This window comes from Lissotriton helveticus, chromosome 7, assembly GCF_964261635.1.
Source record: "Lissotriton helveticus chromosome 7, aLisHel1.1, whole genome shotgun sequence".
NCBI classification, from domain to species: domain Eukaryota; kingdom Metazoa; phylum Chordata; class Amphibia; order Caudata; family Salamandridae; genus Lissotriton; species Lissotriton helveticus.
This window is the reverse complement of record NC_136068.1, coordinates 1,567,801,271-1,567,819,454: the sequence shown is the minus strand read 5'-3', so window position 1 is coordinate 1,567,819,454 and position 18,184 is coordinate 1,567,801,271. Positions and strand designations below refer to the sequence as shown.

The window sequence follows — 18,184 nt, the reverse complement described above, 5'->3', positions numbered from 1 at the left end:
GGATACCGTTTCACCTTCGCCCGCTGGTGGAAAAGGAACTCGAAAAACTGGAGAGCCTAGGCGTCATAGAAAAGGTCACGGGCCCACCCCGTGGGTCTCGCCAATGGTCATTGTGGAAAAGCCTAAGCAACCAGGCGAAATTCGCCTATGCATCGACATGCGGCTACCAAATGCAGCGATCCGGAGGGAGAGACATCTGACCCCCACTATGGATGACATCGTGGCCGACGTGAACGGATGAAAGTGGTTTTCGAAAATCGACCTCATCGCTGGATACCATCAACTACCACTAGCGGAGGAAAGCCGATTCATCACCACTTTTAGTACCCATCTTTGCCTCCGGCGCTACAAGCGCTTAAACTTCGGTATCTCATCGACGGCGGAAGTGTTCCAGAACACTATCAGAGAACTCCTATCTAGATTGCCGGGGGTAATAAATGTCAGCGACGACATTTTGATACACTCTGCCACAGCGTCAGAACACCACAAGCACCTTCGAGATGTCCTGAAAAGACTGAGCACCTATGGAGCGACACTCCACAGAGAAAAATGTCCGTTTTTTCAACCCTCCATCGAGTTCTTTGGTTATGTCTTTAACCAGGAGGGAATTCAGATTGATCCGAGGAAGTCCAAGGCCATAAAGGAGGCCCTAGCGCCGAAGTCCCCGACGGAAGTGAGAAGTTTTCTCGGGATGGCCACCTACTGTGGCCGGTTCATACCGGGCCTGGCCACTCGAAGCGAACCACTACGAGCACTGACCAAGACGAATGCCACGTGGCAGTGGGGCCCGAAGGAAGATGAAGCATTCCAGGGAATCAAGAATGCCCTCCTGGAGAAAGCCACCCTCTCCTACTTTGACCCCACGAAACGCACGGAGGTGATCGTCGATGCCAGTCAGGTAGGCCTCGGCGCTGTCCTGACCCAAGAACATGAACCCGGCCAGTGGGCGGCCTTAGCTTTTGCCAGTAAGGCCTTAACTCCAACTGAAACAAGGTACGCACAGATCGAGAGGGAGGCTCTCGCTATCAAATGGGCCTGTAGCCATTTCCACTTATATCTACAAGGTCATTCCTTCGTCATGGTCACTGACCACCAACCCCTAGTGCCCCTCTTCAAGGGAACGGCCCCACACCCACCGCCTCGCATCGAACGATGGGTGATTCAACTACAGTCATACGAGATGGAGGTGGTATACCGCCCGGGGGCCAAGAATCCTGCAGACTATCTGTCGCGCCATCCCTCACAACAGGAACCAGAACCAGTGGACGACGACTGCGAGGAATACGCCCAGTGGGTGGCCCTCACCTCATGCCCACAGTGCATGACGATAGAAGACATCAAAGAAGCAGCTGCCGCTGACAACATCTACATGAGGTCGCTTCAGGCAGTTCAAGACGGCTCGTGGGCCGATTACCTACACCCACCCAACTCCTGGGCGGCGGAAGACAAAGAGGCACTTACGAAGATCTGGCGTGTCCGGCATGAGCTAAGTGCCACGGAAGAAGGGGTGTTACTAAGAGGGTCACGACTGGTGATACCACAGAACCTGAGACACCGGGCAACACAACTCGCCCACGGGGGCCACCAAGGCGTGACGAAAATGAAGGCGCGTATGAGGGAAAAGGTGTGGTTCCCGGAGCTAGAAGCCATGGTGGAGGAGTATGTGAGAAACTGCATGTCCTGCCAACTAACGAGCGATCCTGAGAGACCTGCACCAGTAATCACGGAAGAAGCCTGCACATCGCCCTGGACCAAGGTCAGCATAGACTTTGGAAGCTTCCCGGGGGAAGGACACACGCTCGTGGCTATTGACTCCTATTCTAAATACCCGCTAGTGGAGAGGGTTGTCTCCACTGCATTCACGCATGTAGGACCGGCATTGGAAAAAATATTCTCCATGTTTGGATACCCAACTGAAATACGGAGTGACAATGGACCGCCATTCCACGGGGCTGAGTTTGCCACGTTTCTCAAAGCAAGGGGCATTCTACATCATCGCATCACACCTCAATGGCCCCAGGCAAATGGGGACGCTGAGAGATTTATGCGGACCCTCAATAAGGTATTCCGGATAGCGGTGGTGGAACAAGCCGATCCCGAACAGAGACTACACGAATTCCTACGAGAATACCGGGGCACCCCTCACTGCACCACGCAACAGAGCCCATGGACCCTCATGTTCCAAGGACAACGAAGAGACCTCCTTCCCACTGTCCCGGAGTGGACACCGGACTCGGCCAACACCAATGAAGCACAGGAACGGAGGCGGCAAAGGAATCAGCGAGCTAGCCGATGCCGGAGAGCCGCTCCAAGACACTTAAGCCAGGGGACCCAGGTGATCATACGTAACAGACGTCCGGGGGGAGATTCCAAACCCGCTATGAGCCGGGTATCTGGACAGTAACATCCACAAAAGGCACCATGGTCACTGCAAGGAAAGGTGAAGAGGAAGTGTCACGAAATACCTCCTGGTTCAAGGCAGTACCGCCAGAGCCCAGCAATGCTCGGAGACAGCGGAAGAGGACAATGAACCACACATAATCGCAACACCCGGAGAAGAAGATAACATACCCCCAGAAAGCCAGACAGAAAGACCTGATCCGGCGTTGGTGTCTCAAACACCGTCTGATGCCTACCCAGGTAGTGAAAGTAGCCGGGGCAACACCCGGAGATACAATCTGCGGCCTAATCCACCACTGAGTCAGAAGTTAAAGGACTATGCCTGCCTGCTGAGACCCTGAAGCTATCATCAAGGGACATGCAAGTACTGAGGCTGTTTGTCTGAACTATTTTTCAAGATAGAACTACTTTTCAGTTGCTGTGAAAAATTGTATGGTTGGATAGGGATGTAATGCTGCTAGTGGTCTAGTTGCCGCACGTACACGCATCCCCACATCCGCAGGCCAGGCGTGGCCTGCGGGGCTAAATAAAAGGAGGACGGGCGCTCGTGCACGTCACTTACGCGGACGTCATAGTACCGAAACAAGTCAGCCCGCCTCCCACAACAGCACCGGGACCATCCGGTGGAACAGGCTCAACCAGCCCACCTCCAACAACCGCACCGGGACCATCCTGTGAAATAGGCTCAGCCATCAACTGGCAGGAACTCATTGCGAAGATTGCAAAAACGGTTGCAGATATGAACATCCACCCGGTGGTGACAATGGTGGCGAATATTATCGCCGGACTTTTCCAGGGCGAAGAAAACACCAGCAATGGCAGCAAAATCTAAAAGAAACTCCCTCTTCGTGATGTGGAATGCTAATGGCATTCAGAAGAAAACTGCAGAACTCCTGCACCTGATGGAAACCATGGACGTGGATATAGCGCTTATCTCCGAGACCCACCTTCAAGGAAGCCAGAAGCTCAACATAGCAAACCACAGGGTATACCGCACAGATCGCACCACTGGAGCCAAGGGTGGGGGAACAGCGGTGATCGTCAGCACAAAAGTGAAGCACCACGAGATCTCTCTACCACCAGTTGGGAGCATTGAAGCAACTGGCATACAGATTCAGACATCTGCAGGCCCGCTGCGGCTGATCGCCGCCTACTCACCCCCAGGCAAGCTAAGCCCAAAGGACCTGGATGCTTTACTGGACCCCAGCATCCCAACACTAATTGGAGGCGACCTTAATGCCAAGCACAAATGCTGGAACTCTCGGACGGGAAACAGCAAAGGACACGCCCTACTTGCCCACTCAAAGAAGGAGGACTTTGTAGTGGCCGGCCCGACTCAACCAACGCACTATCCAGGCTCTGCACTGCATAAACCAGATGTTCTGGACATTGTGGTCATGAAGAATCTCTCCCAGTCTATGGAGCTTGAAACCCTAACAGCGCTGACATCCGACCACAACCCAGTATTGATCACAGTTGGAGACGTACTTGAAGACCAGCAGCAGGGCATCAGACACAACTTCAAGAAGGCGGACTGGTGCCTATACAAGAGATGCCTGGAGGAGACACTGGTCCCAGGTCCCCTGCGAAGCACTGAAGACATTGACCAGGCAATTCACCACTTCACAGCTTCAATCCACACAGCTATTGAGCGCAGCATTCCAGAGCAGAAACTACAACGATGCTCTATCTACGATCTCCCGAAGGGCATCAAGCAGTCAATAGCTGCCAAGAACAGAGCCCGCAGAGAGTGGCAAAGGAACCGCACCCCCGACCTGCTGAAGAAGTATAATGAACTGACAAGACAGCTGAAGATGCAAATAAGCCAGCATAGAGGCGAAAAATGGGAAGCAGCTACAGCCAACCTTAAGGACTCAGACAACTCTCTCTGGAGAATGACCCGCCGCCTGACTGGGAAGAAGGAACCAAACCCACCGATACAAGGGACGACTCACCTGGCATGCAGCAGCAGGGATAAGGCTGAGGTCTTCGCTGACACGCTGGAGGCATCATTCAGGCCCAACCAGGCAAGCAAACTGGCACCAGAAGTAGAGCAAGAGGTCGCCAAGCATCACCGGGAGCACCCACCAGAAACAGAAACTGCACACATTGAGGAATGCTCAATGGGCGAATTACTGGACCTGGCAAAAACACTAAAAAACGGCAAGGCACCAGGGAAGGACAGAATAGTCAACCAAGCCATCAAGATGCTACCAGATACTGCAGTGGATCACCTTGCTGAGATATTTAACGCATGCATGAAGCACCAGTATTTCCCAAACACCTGGAAAGAAGCAAGAGTCGTCGTATTCCCCAAGGCTGGGAAACCACTGCGAGATCCTGCAAATTACCGGCCCATAAGTCTACTATCTGGCCTATCAAAACTCTTTGAAAAAGTTATCCACGCCCGTCTTGTGGACTTTGCGACAAGCAACAACCTCCTTGCCAAAGAACAGTTTGGGTTCCGGAAAGATCACTCAACCAATCACCAACTCCTCAGAGTTGTGGACATCATCAGCCATGGTTTCAACATCAACAAGTCTACCGGAGTAGTCTTTCTGGATGTAGCCAAAGCGTTCGACCGAGTATGGCACGAGGGACTGCTTTATAAACTTATCAAGCTCCAGTTTCCCAGCTACCTGGTCATGCTACTGTCCAGCTACCTGACAAATCGGACCTTTCACGTGGCAGTGCGAGAAGAATGCTCATCGCCACGCCCAATTCTTGCTGGAGTGCCTCAGGGATCAATCCTAGGACCATTCCTCTTCAACATATTCACAAACGACATCCCCACGGACCTAAAGAAGACTGATCTTGCCCTTTACGCAGATGATGTCGCGGTCATCTCTCAATCCTTCAGCGACAAGGAAGTGGCTAAGAACCTGGAGACATCGCTCTGCAGACTCTCCGAATGGTACAGCGACTGGCAGATCACCTTGAACACGGGCAAAACCACTGCAACATTATTTACCAGGAAGCAGAACAGGAAACACCCACAGATCCTCCTCAACGGGGACGAGGTCAAATGGGAAAACAGCAGCTCCTACCTGGGGGTGACTCTGGACTCTAAACTCAGCTGGAAAAACCACATAGAGAAGACCTGCCAGAAAGCAGCATCCAAACTGGCTGCATTATACCCACTCCTGAAGACCAAGTCGATGCCCATGCAGAGCAAGGTGCGAGTAGTCACTGCAATAATTCGACCAACTATGACATACGCTTCACCAGTTTGGAGTGGCTGCCGCCCACAGCTTCGGATGGACCTACAGAAAGTACAGAACAAGGCCTTACGGATTGCAGCAGGTGCACCTATGTTCACACGAACAGCAGACCTCCACAGAGACTTAGGGATTGAGATGCTGGACGACCATCTCCTCAAACTCAACAGGAAATTCTACACAGGATTAGATCAAAAAGAAAACCCACTGATCAGGAAACTCGCAGACATCTCTACGAACCCATTTGACCGCTACCCGCGTCCCATTGAAGCGCTAACCTTGCGAAACTGAAACAGAAACGCAGCATCCAAAAACTCAGCACTGCTTGAAGGCAAACGCCGGCAGGTACACAAAACCCACCGCTGCCAGATGGCATGATAGCCTCGGCAAGCAACCAAAACTCAACACTATCAGAAGGAACTTGATGGACAAAGACAAGACCCCCTGAGGAAACATGCTGACAATTCTGCATACTCAATCGACCGCTACCCGCGGCCCATCACTGAGATGACCATGTGATGCAACCTCAACTGTGACAAAGCGTCACACATCAATAAGACAATCTAAACAGCGACTAAAAAATTCAAAACGATTGTGGAGTAATGAGGCTGCTGCCTCGGTATCCAAAAACTCACCACTGTCAGAAGGAATCTGACAGACGAAAACAAGACAGCAGACGTGCACGTCACTTCCGACACAGACACCGGTGTCAGTCTGAGTGCTTTCGCTGTGCACGATCTGCCCCCGCGCAAGCGTGCCATCTTTGCCAAGGCCTGAGGGGGCCCAGCACTTAGGATTCTACATCCTGCTCCCTTTGACCTTCAAGGATTGTGGTTTTCTGACAGTGTCGTCCTTCTCCCCTCACTGGATACATAAGTATTATGTCTTTGCTTTTGTCTTTATGCATCCTCATGTACAGCGATGTTATGCAATTCTTTTTCTTTTCCTTTGTGTATGTAAAGCGCTCTGATACCCGCAGGTCTAGCTAGCGCTATATAAAACTTTATAAATAAAAATAAAAAATAAGATGTTGCAGTAATCTAACAGTGTGATGACTGGGGCTTGGATCACTGTCTTTCGAGCCGAAACTGGAAGAATGCCTGTGCTGCCATGTGCCACCACCTCCCGCCTGTGACTGCCTGCCGAGGGTCAGGTATCCTCTCCGCCTCCATCTGCACCTTATGTGATAAGGATATCAACTTTCCCAGGTCCAAGCGTGAGTAGTTCACTGTACCCAAGATTGTATTTGCAATCCGCTACTTGTAATGCTGTTGCTCTCGCAAAAAAAGGGACTACAAGTACCAGAATGCAAAGGGAAAATGCTGTTGTGACAGTCATGTGGACCTGGAAGACTTGAGAGTTCTGATGTAGCTGCCATTCACCAGCCACAAGTGCCTGCTCAGACAAAACTGGATATACCGAGTTACTTGCGCTGGCCACGCAGGCTGTGTGCCAGCCCCTGGTCTGCACTGCACACCCTCCTTCCTACCTGCCTACTACCCCGTTGCCTCAGCGCATCACAAGGCACTTTATTAGCATGACAAGTCGGGCAAGAGTTGACATTTTAAAACGCGAAATATACTGAATATTAGTCTACATGGTAATGGCTGTTTTAGTACCAAAGTAACATCGTAACGCTTTTGGTGACCAGCATTGGCTGCATTCTCTGCTGTCCTTGTATAAGGCATTTTTTTCTCCAATTGTTTGGAGGGCTTACTAAAAAAAAGTTCATTTTCTCCCTGCCTCTATCTTTGCGCTTGTCCTCTGGCTGCATGCGTCTATTCCATGCCCTCTCTTCCTGTTTCAGGTAAAATGATCCCTTAGCCCCGCCCTCTGCTCATTCCGAGCAGCATACCCCCAGGACAGGCGCGGACCCCTCGCTGCTCCTGCACCCAGGGTGAGAGGACCCCTGCGGTGCCCGCCGGAGGGATCAGAGGGGGCCGAGACGGGGGCGGGCCCTATGCAGACAGCGCTGCAGACCCCAGGGCAGTATCCCAAGGCTGCGACAGCCCGCTCCCCCGGCGGGAGGGGGAAGGGCAGGGGGTGGGGAGGGGGGGGAAGGGCAGGGGGTGGGGAGGGAGGTGAAGGGGAGGAGAAAAGGAGGAGGGGAGAGGAGATAGAGCAGGAAAACTGTATTCGGGCAGGACAGAGGAGGAGGACAGGGGAGTGCTACAGGCAGGGCAGGCTCCGAGCAGACCGAGGTCTGGCAGCTGCAGGAGGCAGGGTCCTGGAAGGGGAACGCGCAGGAGAGCAGCGGCTTTCACCAGGTGAGCTGATCCGGTCCCAGCCCGAACGTGAGCCCTTAGATAACGCGTCCACGTGACGGGAGGCAGCCCCACTCCGGCCCCACCGGCACCCATGGTGTGTGCGGGTCCTGGCAGCGCCCTGTCCCCAGGGAACCAACCCACTGGACTGGCTGGGCTGCCCGGGATTGGAGGAGGCAGAGCCCCTGTCCTATATTGTTACACATACTGTAAAAGGTTTTTTAGGAAACTCCACGTATATTTGTTGCGCAAAAGCTTCCTGGTTAAAAAATATTGTTCTTTTGGACTTGTTGATTGTGTAGCAGGAGGCGGCGGGCGCAGGGTGCCCTCTGGTTTTGGTTGCTTGCACTCTGTGCTCAGCGCTGGGAACTCTGCAGGCGGGGGGGTGCAATGATAATAAACGCTGACGTCAGCTACGCTCCCCCAGGCTCATCCTGCCGGACCACTTCCTGCCTTCTATTGACACACAGACCGGCTCTACCGATGCTTTGAGGATTGGAGTCTCGGAGAGCGAGGTAGGTGCAGATCTCTACGAACAGCGCCCGTAGTGCGAGCGGGAACGACTGCAGAGCCCTGGACGTAGCGCGCGTAAGTACTCGCCGCCGGGTCTCTCCTAGAGTACCTCCTGGAGGGTACTCTAGCACTCCTTGATTGGCGGTACTCCCAAAATTGCTCAACTCTGGATGTGGAAATCTACGTTCCAATCCCAACGTCCACACTTAACAAACAAAAATGTGATTTGCAGCAAATCACTCTTTTCCCACCTCTTACGTTTAATAATGGGAAAGGTAGCTGTATTGCCCCAATTAAATGTTCACAACCCACGACTTCCTGCTTTATATAACCCGAACGGCCTTCACGTCCCTTAACGGTCCCAAGTACCTAAATGCACATATTGCAATAAAAACAGCGTTGAAAAGGTTCAGCTGCGCGTTTGGGGGTGGACATGTGTTGCTCGAAAACCAGCAGAATGAAAGGTACTTGTTTAGGCCCTAAACATAGCTGTGTGGTGAGGGGCACTGATTTCGGCTGTTTTCAGAATACTGATTGTTTTGAGGATAGAATCGTGGACTCCTCAGGATTGTTCGGTGTGGCTTACATTTGTCTAAGGCTACAAATTGGTACTGAAAAGTACTGTTACTGTTACTGTTAATTAGTACAGAAGGATACAAACTGCAGAATACAGCCTGATACCTATGCCGGGTATCAGGGCCTGCTATAGCACTGATGGCGCCCTGTGCGACAATGTTTGTTGGCGCCCCCCAATGACCACATTTACCACCGATTCCCTCACTCCCACAATTTAACGGTGCTCCTCGAGTCTCTGTAACCACTCTCTCTTACACTGATTTAGTTTTATAGCGCCACTTATACCAGTGTAAGGTATCACAGCCCTTTAAATCTCACACACATTGGCACAGAGACAATCATAGGTGTGTAAATCAGTGTACAGGAATGCTACATAAGACACAGGCCTACAAGGTATAAGAGCACATGTCATATATTCTGGTAGTCAGTATAGTTTGAGTCCTTGGTCTGGAAATGCACACGTTAAGAATGTTAAACAATTATTCTTAGAGGTTCTCTTCAATAATAAGAATTTATTTCTACCCAAATGAACCCTTTTTGCAAGTTTAGGATAATGAAAGACGGGGCACAAACAACTTTATAAATAAATATAGCTCTAATGCATATCTTGCAGTTTGCATGCAGCGCTTAGATGACAGTTGATAGCTCACTGTGCTATATTAGGATGTTAACTTATAAACTGCAGGTTATAAAAGGATCTATGGGACACAAGCGGTAACCCACTGACCTATTTACATGATGTGCACTTTGTGATCTGCATGGCATACATTCTTTGCAACAGGCATATTAACCCGCTGCACTACCTTAAAATGAGTTAAAACTTCTACTAGACAAACCTCATCTCTCTAGAGCAGGTAGACTAATCACTGAGTGATCTTGACGTTTTTATTGATGGCTGAAATTGGCAGCAAGGAACGGGGCAGGAGGTGCTTTTGAAACGAAAGTATACTTGCAAACACCCCTTGTCCAGCGCCCGATGCGGTGGAACCGATCGGCCCCGCCCTAGGGACGGCCCTGCCGGGTATCTAATTGTATCGATTAGCTGTTGGGTGTGGATTGCTGGGTACCAGGCAATCCACACCCAACGGGTGGGCAGTAAAGGGCACGGCACTGCTAGTGGCTTTGCAAGTTTGCCGTGCGTCGTTCTGTACTGCTGCGAGGTTGTGAACACAGGGTGCGTGTTCAGTGTTTATGTTTTGGTACCCAGGCCTCTCCCCACTCCCCCAGCTGATAATTGAAGGCTGCTGATGGCTGGTACGCGAGAGGCCTGCTTGTGGGGTTCAGATGGTGTTGAATGCTGTTTTCGGGGCACTTTGGCTGTGCACTGACACTGGACACAAGTGGCGCTGGGTGGAGGGTACTAGAGGTTTACTGATGAGCATGGAAGTGTATGCTGGTTGCCCAGCAGTACTTGTTGGAGAGTACTGAAGGGAACTTGGTGAACGGTGTACTCGGGGGCAGTGTTTGCATGGTGCTGTGGAGAACTCGCTGTTGGACACTGGGGTACTGGTGGGTGAGTATTCCAGGCTGTCCATACCGAAGATTGTATTTATTAGATTAGCATGTACTGATTGATTGGTACGCTTTGTTGGATACTTGATGCGGCACTGCTCGCTGGGTTATGAAGGGGTACCATTTCATTTCTGGGTGGTGCCTACAGGGTACTACTGTACGGTGCATATTACTAGGTATCGAGGAGCACTCTTCGCTGGGCATAGGGTGGAACTGATAGGTACTCAATTGTACTGAGAGCATGGCGGGGTATGAATAGCAAGTCTAGACAACACTGAAGGCTACTGATTGCATGGCACTGGCAGCTGTGGACGCCTTTGGGTCCTCAGGGGTTTTAATTAACACGATCGATTACCCAGAGATCACTTCTGTGCACGCGTGGGGACAGTTAAAAAAGAAAACAAAGGTATGTGATGGAGATGCAGGACACTGCGCTGCCTGTTTGAGGTACAGGACTTGTCGGTGGTGCTTTAAATGGGCCGGTACGGAGTGCCGGCACCTTTCTTTTTATTTTGAGAGGGAGAGAACCGGCACTTCTCAGAAACAAGTACGTATTGTGATACGGAGTACCTGCACGTCTATTTTTCCATTCCAAGCACTGCGTGTCGGGACTGTGTCCCGGGGCAGCTTGTGGTGAGGGGCAGTTCTCCTGAACACCCCGCCCACTGCTGGTGACATCACTGTGATAACTAATAAATGTGGGGCGCTGCACTTTATTTAGTGGGGTGGCACCGTCGTGAGGAGATTGTGAATCTAAAATCCAGCATGCATTATTGGCTAGACAGAAGCGTAGGGACCTGCAAGTCTATTTTACCTCCTTGATGCGAATTTTTAAATTGTTCGGCTTGTTTTGATTGATTTCAATGTTAGGGTTGCACGTGTACTCCCGTTTTGCGCTCCGTCAGGGCTATCTATTTCTGGGCATTACATCTTGAAAGGAGTGAGATCAGTGTTCGTGCTACTTACTATACACGACCCATGATTACCTCTCATTGTCGTCGCAGAGGCCCTCTCTGCCACCCCAGAGGACCAGGGCCAGCAGTGTCCGTCCACATGCCGCATAATTCAAGAGGCCCCGAATATGATACCTTGAGTATCAAAGCAGTGACAAAGCCAGGATGCCATGGGCCCTGGTTCAGGGAGGGAAATGCCCACCTTGATTGCTGTTATAGTAGTTAGATACATACATTGTCATGGTTCACTGGGCGCCTCAGAGCTGTGGGCACCAGTGTCACTGCTCCTGCTGCACTGCCGGAGGAGGCGAGAACTGCCCTTTTTTTTTTTTTTTTTTTTTAAACTTTATTAATATGAAGGCATAGTATACAGGTAGTACAATACATTCAAGCTGGCATTTTCTTATATGTACGGTGTAGTCCTGGAAGCATACATGATATTTTCTAACCTGCAATTATGGCTCGTTTCTTCTCTTATAAATTCTATGCATGCTCTACCGTAGTTACTCACCTATTTTAATAAACTATACCAGTGTTTCCCCGTTAAATGTTGCCCAACATGGGCAACTGCCTTTTCTTTTCACACACTTCTTGGGTATTGATGTGGGCATAGTTCCAATAAACTCTCTCCTTATGCCCTGTATAACACATACGCACTGTCCTGACCACCTCGAAGACCAATTCCAACGCAAAACATGCCTGCTTTGTACCCTAACCCAAAACACAGCTGCTGTCCAACTTTTGTTCAACAAGTACACGCTGTACTATCCAGCAGCCCCAATCCTCCACATAAGCTATGTAACCTCCTCTCCAACCCAAAATAGTTGATACCCTAGGGTATGATATTCTGGGCCACTTGACTTATGCGGCACTGGACACCCAGATTATGCAGCATGATTAACACCTTTTTGCATCTAGGAAAGGCAAATTATGCGCATACTTTGACCGTATTAATTTGTTATTTAAGTGCCTATTATTAGCAAAGTTGCACCTCATTAGCAAAGGTCTACCACCCAAATACAACAATCGGCAACTGATGTCATCGGTTGTGCAGATCAATAGTCTAGACATCTATTTTTAGTAATTTTTGGCCATTTGAAATATAAACATTTTTTGGGAGAAACACGAATATTATGTAACAGAAAATTGATTACATGTCAAATCCAGTGTAATGCACAAAACTCTGGCTGCAGAATCCTGTAATTCCAGTGCCCGTCCTCGTACTATTGTACTTTTGGTTCTTTAGGTTTGAAATGCAAATAATGGCACTTAATCTGAACTGCTACACTGGGGTTTAAAGGTCGTATTCCTTTATTGCTGTTGACTTCCTAGTAAAGTGAACTAACAGTTTTATCAAGATACACACAAGAAACTGCTTACCAAGGCACTAGGGCCAAAATGCATTGCCGGACTACTCGATGTCACCAGGCATCCCATATCTCGATTTATTTTTCCTGTAAAATCTAGAACTTTAATTCAATTGTTTTTAATTGAAGAGAACTAGGGCTACAAGCCCCACAATGCATAAGCTAGTTAAAATGAAGGCCCAAGATCTAAAATGTTGGTTGGATGGGCATGGAGTCCTGTTCTTTTGGGCTAATGGTGCCATTGGAGGAACATGATCAGATGGTTCAGGAGAGAAGAAAACTTGGTTTGAGACACGATCTTGCATCTTGGTTCACCAACAGACATCTTAAATTAACCCGGTTCCCTAGATGAGATGTAGTCAACAGTGGACACCAGGCTTTTATGAATGACAGTTGTTTGTTTCTGACCGCCGCCCAAATCCGGCAAGCGGGCCGGAATACAGGTCTCCCTGTACTTGGCGCCAAGAACAGGGAGACCTGTATTCCGGCCAGCTTGCCGGATTTGGGCGGCAGTCAGAGACAACAGTCATTCATAAAAGATAAAGGAACTTCCAACAGTGGTTAACTTTACCCGACAGACTAAAACCCATTCTGGGTTGGAAATATCACTGGAATTAAGAAACTACAAAGGATTGATCATAGCCCTGAGGAAGTCGTGGGGTAATCCTACGTAACAGTGACGGAACACCTGTTGGCCAAGGAACTGACCATGTGGAGCACAGGACTTCACGTTCGGGAGAAACTGATTAAAATGTTTATGGAGAAAAAAAAACACGAGACCATTCGTATTGTGACCTGGTTCAGACCAAATCTGCTTCAGGCATTGCCACAGCAAGCCCAGATGGATATAAAACCACTCACTAGGACAGCACCAACAAGCCAGGAGGAGGAACACCAATCAAACACAAAGAGAACCATCACCTCTGACAATACTAACACCCCCATGGAACCTCTCAACTTCAAGCTCCACACATACGTCAACACAACAATCACAGGCACCCTTGCATATCTCTTCCCCCCCCCCCCCCCGGCCCTCAGGCCTGTGCTCTAGCTTCTGCAATACCATTGCAGACTTCATTGCGCCCCTAGCCTTAGACTACTAGGACTACATCTTCCTTGGTGACCTAAAATTCCAAATCGACCCCAACAACAAAAACAGGGTACACCTCTTCAACAGTATGAGCAGCCTCAGATTGACCCAGACCATTCACGACCATGCTTACACTGCAGGACATACGCTGGACCCAATTTTCACCCCCAGCAACCTCTTTAAATACAGAGATGTCACAGAACTCGTATAGACCAATCACTCCATCGTCCTCTTCAGCATCTCCAGCCCCCACACTGCCAGACCCATGATGTCCAATGCCCCCCACTGGAGGTGGAAAAAAATCTGAGACCAGCTAGGTGAACGCCCTCAACACCTCCAACCTGGAACACGGACTGAAAACCTCAATGCCTGGATCACCAATTGCGCAGGCAGCATCGTCCCCATCAAGAGCAACATCAGAGAAAATTCTCCTAAAAGCCCAGCTGGTACACCCAAGAACTCAGAACAGCGAAACAAGACTCCAAACAGTTGGAGTGGAGCTGGCCCACCAGCAAGGACACCTCTTGACAGGGCAGCCTTTAAGACCTCCCTCAACCTTTACCAATGCCTGCCGAGGGCAACAAAGAAGACAGTCCTTGTCGCCCACATGGAAACCAGTGCCATCAACACCAAGGAACTTTTCAACATCATTAAGGAATTCTCCAAACCTGCTGCCAGCCAAAAGATCACACCCTCACAAGAGCTGTGCAAAAAACGTGCCCACTTCTTCCACGACAAGATCGCAACCATATAGAAACTTTGAACCCCAACCCACACCTACGGACTTACTCAACAGATAAGCCACCACCATAACCAACACTAACCTCCTGGAACATCCTCTTCACCCAGGACACCTCCTCCACCATGAAATCCATCCACTTGGGAGCTCTCACAGACCAATGCTCGAACCACCTCTTCAACCTCGCAAACCAAAGGATCGGCCAGGAACTCTCCACCCTACTCAACTCTTCTGTCACCACCTCAACATTTCCTAATGCCTGGAAACATGCTGAAGTCTGGTCACTACTCAAAATAAAAATGTAAAAACCCTGCGCTGTCCCCAGCAAACTCAAAAACTACTGTCCAATTTCCCTGCTCCCATTCCCAGTGAAAATACTGGAAAAGATCATCAACAATCAACTCTTGGCGCACCTGGGGCAGAATCAGCTACTCCACGCCTTCCAATCCGGCTCCTGAAGCAATCATAGGATACTGCCCTGATCGATTTTACATCTGAACCCTCCTTGACCTCTTGGAGTCCTCAGACACCGTATCCCACCCCACACTGACCGAAAGACTCCAACAAATCAGCATCCAAGGGGGTGAGCTCAGATGGATCATCTCCTTCCTTATTGTAAGAACCCAGAGGATCCACAGCTGAACGTAAGAAGATCACCTACGGTGTATGTGTGTGTGTGTCCTCCCCCCCCCCCCCCCCCCCAGGGCTCATCCCTCAGCCACGCGCTCTTCAACGCATATATGACCCCGCTGGCCAACATCGTCAGATCCCACGGCCTCAACATAATTTCCTACGCAGACTACACCAAACTCATCCTGTCCCTAGCAAAAGACTCTACCACTACCAGAACCAACTTCCACAGATGCATGCAAGACAGATGTTGCTGGCTGCATGAAGTACAAATGACTGCAGCTGAACAAAGACAAGAAGGAAGTACTGATCTTTGGCAACATCAGCAAGACATGGAACGACTCGTGGCAGCGATTGGACCTAGCACCTGCACCCACTCCCTCCAACCTATATAATCATTGACAACAAGCTCACCATGAAATCGCAGATCAACAGTCTCCTCCATCTGCTTCCTTGCTCTGTGCAGGCTATGTAAGATCTTCAAGTAGCTACCCATACAATTGATACACACTGTGATACAAGTCTCTTCACCAGCCAATTGGACTAAGGCAATACCCTCTACTTAGGAATCACAGCACACCTCCTACAGAGACTTCTGACCATACAGAATGCTGCAGCTAATCATAACCTCGGCCTGCCTCGATGAACCCACATCACCTCTCTTCATCACACCTCTCCTCCGTTAACTCTAATGGCTCCCCGTTCAGAAGAGAGGCCAATTCAAGCTACTGACCCGTGCACACAATTCTCTGCACAACAAAGGACCAGCCTACATTAACCACAGCATGAACTTCACCAACCATTGAGAAGACTACGGTCTGCCTCTCGTTCACTTGCCATACTCCTCCCTGCATCTACGGAAGTGAAAGAGGACGCTCCTTCTCCTACATCTCTCCCAAAGACCCGGAACAGCTTCCCCACACACCTCCAGACCATAACCTCACTTCCGAAATTCCGGAGACCTGGCTGTTGGAATAAGCCAAAAAAAAAACCCCAAAGGTGGTGATGGACGGAGCGTTGACAATACAAACACTCACCCCCAGTCAACTGATCTGGGTTTAATCCATCACCGTTCTTTAGCTCACTCCGCCACCCCAGTTCAGACATGGCCATATGCAAATCAGTCTGACCCTGTGCCTCATGGGAACAGTCCAGCCCGAACTGCCAAGCCATGTCTTCCCTGGACCGGAATCAAGCTTCCCAGGACCGGTTTCTGGCATTACAGCCGTCTTCAGCCGGGCTTGCTTGACTCCAGTGGCAAAGTGAGCAAGGGACTCACGTCTGAGCATACCCTGCCAACTTGGAATAAGCCTCCAGGTCCTGCAAGCACCTGGATACCCTTTGGGGTGACTAGCTGCACTTTACAAATCTTGATTGATTGGAAAGAATTAACCAGGGCTCGAGTCGGGGTACCACGCGGGTGGACGCCGACCCCCCCCCCCCCACTTATTTTTACCAGGTGGACGCTGTCCCCCCTGCCAAACAGCTGGACTTCAATCTTTGCCCTCCCTGGGACGAGATGGGAGCTCACAGGACGCTGCACACGCGCTGGCTGCAATCGCATCTAAGGGGTGACTGAGCGAGGGGAGGCAATGAGCCCGATGGGGCAAGCCACCCTTCTTGACGTCACTATCGGTAACATCGTTTCCCCCCTCCAACTTCTTTTTTTAGGACTTGTGCCCCCTGGAATTAACCATTTGAATTTTGAAGACTTCAGCGTAGTTTTAAATGTAGATTGTACTATCTGCATTCCAAACACTTTATTGGCTCGTGCTTGGAGCCATGCCGGACCCTTGGCTTGACTCGTGTTGTCAATTGGTTTGATGGGCCACATCCACCTAAGATGTCCAAAACAAAGCAGCCCGTATTTACAGCTCTCGTACAACACCTGGGCCGGCCAGCCTCACCCGCTCCTCCCATTGCGGCGGAAGCCCCGGGCCAGCCGCCTGGGTCGCGGTGACGCCATGCACAGCGCCCCGGCGCAGTCTGCGTGCGCTCCCCGCCCCGGCCACGCGCTCGGAGCCCGCCTCGCCCCCGTGGGAGCCTGTCCGACCGGTCCCGATCACTTTCCATGGGAAGCGGTCGATGGTTTTCGTGTCTGCGCGGAGAGCCGGCAACTCCCAGGCCCGAGAGGCGGCCGCCGCGGGGTTAGAGGCCCGAGAGGCGGCGTGTCAACAAACGCTTCCCAGGTGGAGTGACGCAGGTTAGCCGTGGGACTTTTGAAGTAGGCCGCGAGTTGGTTACCAGCGGAAAGTCGACAGGCCTGATCCACACCCCCAGGCCTGAGGCGGGCCTGTCGGGGAAGCCCACGATTTGATTTTGCGGGGCAGGTATGGGGTTGTCACGGAGACCCAAAGAGTGCGAGCCACGCGCCGCTCTGAATTTGTGACGTTGCGCCCACACGTCCTAAATTTTTTTTATATGTTCCCTTTTTGATGGGGGCTGAAGGGGGGGGGGGTAGGGGGAGGAGGCTGGAAGGGGAGTTCTGCGACTTGGTTATTTTCCATAAGTTATTGAGAGGAAGTCAATAAGCGTGGGGGTGCTGTTGCATTAAGAAACTTCTTAATAGGTGCCCATCAAACTTTAACCACCAGAAGCATAGTAACTTATCCTGGCATGAAAGTGTGTGTAGAGGTCAGATAGTAAATAGACACTTTGTTGATATCTGTGGGTTGTCCTCGTCTGTGCCTTTATGGGTCCATGTTGAGGATGATTCTGCTGGATATTGCTGGTCAGCATCCCGTTACTGTGGAGGTCTGTCCTGCTCCTTTATTTATGGGGGGGGGGGGGGGGTTTATCTTCATTCTGAACCCTGGACTCTAGTTTTATGGCGAATCTGTTGTTTCTTTGGTTGTGTCATTGTTGGGAGATGAGTGTTGGAGGGATGTAGTTGGGGCATTGCTTGGGGTGTGGGCATGTTGC

At 50.5% G+C, this 18,184-nt stretch overlaps 1 protein-coding gene across 2 annotated transcripts in view; it reads left to right on the top strand.

The window, feature by feature from the left end:
- The first annotated feature begins 7,729 nt into the window (after positions 1-7,729).
- CDC42EP5 (CDC42 effector protein 5) overlaps positions 7,730-18,184 on the top strand; it is a 96,578-nt gene continuing 86,123 nt past the window's right edge. Inside the window, exon 1 of one of the 2 annotated variants that reach the window (XM_078655071.1) lies at positions 7,730-7,885. The gene's annotated coding sequence lies outside the window, so the exon portion shown is untranslated. Of the gene's footprint in view, positions 7,886-17,308; positions 17,466-18,184 lie in introns of those variants that run through there. The other variant, XM_078655072.1, reaches the window with a different exon arrangement.